The sequence below is a fragment of the Prunus persica genome, chromosome G6, assembly GCF_000346465.2.
Source record: "Prunus persica cultivar Lovell chromosome G6, Prunus_persica_NCBIv2, whole genome shotgun sequence".
Lineage (NCBI taxonomy): Eukaryota > Viridiplantae > Streptophyta > Magnoliopsida > Rosales > Rosaceae > Prunus > Prunus persica.
Window position 1 is genome coordinate 12,678,522 of NC_034014.1, and position 5,958 is coordinate 12,684,479.

Here is a 5,958-nt window from a genome sequence, read left to right on the forward strand (position 1 = left end):
ATTATATTTCGTATGTTCTCTGTTTATTACATACATGTATATCAGTATCGTGATGAGTAGATTTTAGGAAGCAATCATGCAGTTGGGCTAGTTCTTTTAGCCTTTTCTTTGAAACCCTGTATGAAGTTGATCTTCGGGGCATGATATCCCTTTGACACTTGGGTGGTGTTCGGTTTGTGGATAGAATGTAATCCAGATTGGTAAAATGGAATGTAGGTAAGAGTGGAGTGTGGAGAGAGTTTGAGAGTTGATAAGAAACTGAAATTGGGTAAAGAATGCAATTGGTATTATTTCACATTTTGGGGAATTGACAGTTCATGGGAATGGCCATGTCTTTCCACAGTGTAATCCAATAAACCAAACACTATCTTATAGATAGCATTATAAATGAAAATGGTGTATCAAATGGGATTTGTGGCATTTTTTAGCAAGCCTTATAGAGAGAAAATATAAGATAAGGAAATGGCATCAATAGCTTCTGGTAGCTAGAAGGAATCTGTATTTTTTCTGTCATGGGAAACATTGGTGAACATACAACTTATGTATTGCATATTAAGTGTCTATTGCCCCTCTATTGTACTGTTATCACTGATATATCTCGTGCCTATTACCTTGATCTGCCTCTATATTGTGTGTTTATTGCTTTGTTATTGTGTATATTTCAATGGCTTGAAATTATTTGTTTAAGTAATGTAGGTATCAAATTTTGGTATGTAATGATCCAGATGTATAATGTTGGTGTGTAGGAAAATATGGTTTCTAAAGTAAAGCTGATGATTGATAAGGATCAAAACTTCCAGGGATCAAAAGTTCCAGCTGATGATTATGTCACTCGGTGTGTATATTGTCTAAGAATCCTTCATCTTCTTTTACAATGAAGTAGCTACAAGTGTTGCGGTTACTTGACGATGGTTGTCATTTACCAACCTCAAATCACATTCATGGTCAGCTGTACACTTCACAATCATGAAGTTGTATTCTCCAATTCTCAATGCTCGGACCCGTCATGGGCATGGACGTTGAAAACAAACCACAAGCAACCTCTTAGTGCAAGAGAATTACACCTTAAATTCAAAGTGGCCTCTCAATGCCGCCAACCATAACTTGGTCAATAAGGCTCCCTTACTAGAGAAAATTTTCCCAACTTCAATTTTCGGATTCCAATGACTTCGCGAATACCCTGTATCCAAATATGCTTCTTCTTCACTTACACCAGTCACATTGTACTGGTTGTGTTTACCCATTTGAATTAAATAATGTTCCCGAGTGGGTTCAGATTTTGCACCTAAACGCATTATTGGCAATTGGACTTATGTGTCCAAGTGGCCCAAAATAGGAGGGGCAGAGTACAATGACACTCCATTTGTACCATTATCACCACCATGCATCTCCTCCACCATGCTAAAATCAATCATGTCCATAAAATCTGTCCCAACATCACCTCCCACATCAGTGATATTTGTATTATTCCGAGTTACTTCATTGCTTTCAACAATGGCAACTGAAGAACGACCCATCTGACTATTATGTGTCGCCATATGCATACTATCAACTACATCATTTGTCAATCCTCTATCTTCTATACTCATGAGTAAAGGAACTAGTTTTGAAGGTGTTACCTCACAATTACCTCACAATTCTACTTCATAAAAAATTGGACATCATCATTGTCCTCAATCTTTATGCGCTTCCACTCATTCGAGACTACCAAAACTGAGAACTTTAAGCAAACCTTGTCTTTGCTGCCATTTGTATTACCAATTTTATGCACACGATCCAACAGTTCAGCAAATGTGATGGTATGTGGTACTATTATGCTTTTTGAGTCACCCCCTTCATATTTGTGCATCTTCTTTAAGGTTACCCATTTTCCATTGTAGCAAACCAAAATAACAATTGTCTCCATTTTTTATCATGACAAAACAACATTTCATTAACACATGTAAAGCCACAAGCAAATCACTGCAATAAAACTACAATAAACAGGCAATACAAGATCAATACAACAACACTGTAATAGCAATACAACAATAAAAACAACAGTAAACAAGGATTCATCATAATCATACTATACAAATCTACTGCATCAAATGAAAAATCTCATGTTTCAAGATTCACATATCCAAAGCAATCTAAATCCATTTGGTAAAAACCCAAATGGATGAGCATGAAAATTCAAATCACATAAACCAAAGGAATCAAAACAAAACCATTTTTACAAAAACCCATAGAGATTCAAAAAATGACCATCAAGACTACCTATTGGAGGTCGGCGATGGAGTTGAGCTTCAAGATTGCAAGCAACTGCGACCTTAGGCGATTTGGAAGACATACCTAGAATATGGGGTCGAGGAGAGGTTTCACGATCCAAAACAGAGAGATGAGAGGATGAAATGGGTTTCGTGAAGCGACCGCAAAGAGCGCTAGGAGAGGAAGAGTTGCGAGAGAGAGAGAGAGAGAGAGAACAAAAACTGACCAAAGGTATTATGTGGCTGATAAGTGAGCAATAAATATGTATTTATATGTTACATTTGTAAAATGTGTAGGTAAAGGTGGTATTTGCAGATAAAGTTTGGATTGCAGTGGCATTCAACGCTATTTCCCATCTTAAAAATAGCACAGAAATTGTTTGAACGCCCCCGTTTAATGAAAATGCTTTATCACCGCTAATACATTGCACAATATTGTAAAGACAGTAATTTTACTTGGGCCATGTTCCACACTTTGTCGAACAAAAAAATTACAGAAGCAAAGGGTAAAGACACATGTCTCGTAAATTCAAATCCACCAAAAATATTGGAAGTGAGGCATACTCAGATCCAAAATTTCCTAAACAAAAACACAACTGGAAAATGAGGCAACTGTGAAGACGCTGGTTGCATGATCTCTCATGCAGCAATCTCCTGCCGAACCAGAGATGAAAGAACCAAGTAGCAAGCAGACCCCATGAAAGAACCAACACAGCACGAGCCTACCTCCCTGCAAAACGAAAAAGTACATTCATTGCTAGTAGCAACAGAAAATATTAAGCACATGACAAATCTACTTCTTCAGTCTTAATACCTCAATCGTTATCAAGTGAAAATCAACACCCCAGAACAGAAGATTAATTTTACTGATTAATGACTAGCATTTCCTAATGGACCAAAAACTTCCATCTGGTAGCCAAGAGAATGTTATTCTCATACATCTGCATCCAATACATGGTTGGATACGTAAGTTGATGAAGTATGCATGTACTTAGACACAAAAAATGGAATGCACTTGGTCCCAAAGAAACATGTAATATGAATAAAACATACGCGAGCCAAAAGCTGGTCTGAGAACAAGGAAAACCAACATATAACTTTTACCACTAGGTGCTCAAAACAAAGACAAGCTGAATTGAAAGTGATGCAATGTCTCCGAGTACCTCAAATGATTTAACGCCTTTGGGTTTTTCCAATTGAGCGTTTTCCAGAGAACAAGTGCTTTGGTTTTAAAGTGGGAATGACCCTATCTGCCTCTCCACGACGAGCATTCTTGTTTCTCATCTTATTAGATTTATTGGCCTTTTGTAATGCCCTATCCTTTTGAGCAGAGTCCTTGAAGCCCTCTCCAGGGACAACTTCAGTTTGAGGGCAAGATCTTGACCTCGAACGGGATCTAGATAACATGCATTGCTTCTTGTTGGGTGTATACACATCCACAGCATCACCACCATCAATATCATCCTTGTCAAGTGATCTCTCCCTCCTCCGGCCCCTAGTAGAGACAGATCTGCTTCGAGCTCGGTTAATAGCCATAGTAGGATTAAGACCCAACTTTGATAGCTGCCTCCCCATTCTCTTTGATGTGAACTCCCCGTCCTTGTCAAATTTCCTTGGTACAGTTGGTCGACTCTCTGCTGTACTTTTCTTCATTCTATGTTGTTGAATGAGCAAGCTCTTCTTTTTCCTTATCTCATCCAGTGTCTTTTGCTCTTCTGTAGTCAATTCCAATCCATCCATCTCAAAATCATCATCACCCTCTGCCTGCCGGCGTCCTTCTTCTCGCTCCAATTCCTCAAGCCTAAGCAAAATATCAGGATCAACAAAGTCGTATACATTGTGCCCATCAAGAATTTCTGGCATGGCATCCTCTTTCCATTCATCATTAGCTAAGATATAATTCTTCTTCAAACTGGCAGAGTATACACCTGCACCGCCATTCTCATTCTCCAAATCCTTTTCTGTATTTCTCTTTTCCTTCTCCGCCGCTTGCTTAGCCTTGGCTTCTAAATCTGCCCGAGGTATACATGGGGACCTTTCCTTATTGTCACGTGGCTTTGGCATTGCAACATGAAAACGATTTAAACAGTCATTTATCTTTTTGGATTTCATCTTCAATTCCACTCTCTGATTCAACAACCTCTCACAAGCTGCATTCTTTACAACAATCACCCCCTCCTCGGTCAGAGTGCTCATGGTCAAGAGTACGTACCCCCTCATCATTCGTAGCCTCACCTAGACCAATCACTGTCTTCATAGCATCAGCTTTCATCTCCGTGACCAACTTCTTGTCTTCTTCGGATATACCCTCCAATGGCTGCAAATCGGTCTTGTTGCAGACTATGATCAACGGTTTGTTCATAAACAGAGACTTAATACTGTGAAAAAGAGCTGCCTGTTGGGCAATGCTGTACCCACAAGACCCCGAGATGTCTAAGAAAAACAGCACCGCAGCTCTCAAGTGGGCCAAAGCTGTAATGCTGCACATCTCAATAATGTTACGGTCTTCAAATGGGCGGTCCAAAATCCCTGGTGTATCAATTACCTGGTACCTCAAGTATTTATAATCTGTATGTCCCACAAAGAGTGACTTAGTGGTAAAAGCATATGGCTGGACATCCACATCAGCCCTGGTGATCTTGTTAATGAATGAGCTCTTTCCAACATTCGGATAGCCACAAATCAATATTGTCCTGGTATTAGGGTCAATTGAAGGTAGCCTTGCCATGTGTTGCCTAATTTGTTCAAGGTAAGCTAAACTAGGACCAATCCTCTTTATAATAGTGCACATGCGGCCAAGTGCAGCGACTTTGAGACATTTGCATCGGTAAAGTGAATCACCATACTTTAACAATTTCACATAATCTTTACAAATCTTTCCAATAAGGTTCCTTGAAGTATTGATCTGGCCAAGTGCAAGCTTGTAATGGTCTTTGTTGTAGAGAACATGAAGAAGGTCGCCATAGAAAGGGTGGACGTCATCCAGCCTAGGAAACTCATCAATAATTGTGGAGAGCTTCTCATGAAAATTTTGTTGGGTACATTTCACTTTGCGCATATAGAACTCACGGAGGGAGGAAATGGCATAACCCTTGTGGACTACAGTTGGGGTCTGCCTCTGGGTGCGAGATAGGATAATGTCAATGAAGTCCTTCCCATTTGGTACAACAGTCATCTTCTTGAAGTTATATTGCACCATGTTTACTTATTGGTCTGTTTACAAAAAAATAAAATCAAGTTAACACCAAGGTTGATTACCATACAATGAAAGTATAAACCATATCATAATTCAAAAACTGATCTTCACATAAAATCATTTGATTTAAAACATCTAATTTATATTCAAGATGTTTATAAATAAATAAATAAATAAATAAAAACGATAATAACCACACCAACACAACATCAGCCACCAGAAAAATGCATATAACATGTATCAATACCTACCAGCAGGTGGCATAGAAAATCACCATTAACATAAGCAGAGATAACCAAATACATGTAGTGAATCTATTCTACTGAAAATAATGAATCACTAATTTCATCACCAAAATCATAACTTTGGCAATGACAGGAAAAAACCAAGCCGTCCTTGTAATTGGCCTTTCAACCCACCCCGCCTTATCACATTTTACTTTCTTTTTACTCTGACAAATATGAAAACAAAAGACAATATGGTCCCCAACACAAAATATCATAATTTGCGATA

At 38.6% G+C, this 5,958-nt stretch overlaps 1 pseudogene; it reads right to left on the reverse strand.

Moving 5' to 3' along the window:
* LOC18773665 lies at positions 3,423-5,674 on the reverse strand (annotated as a pseudogene).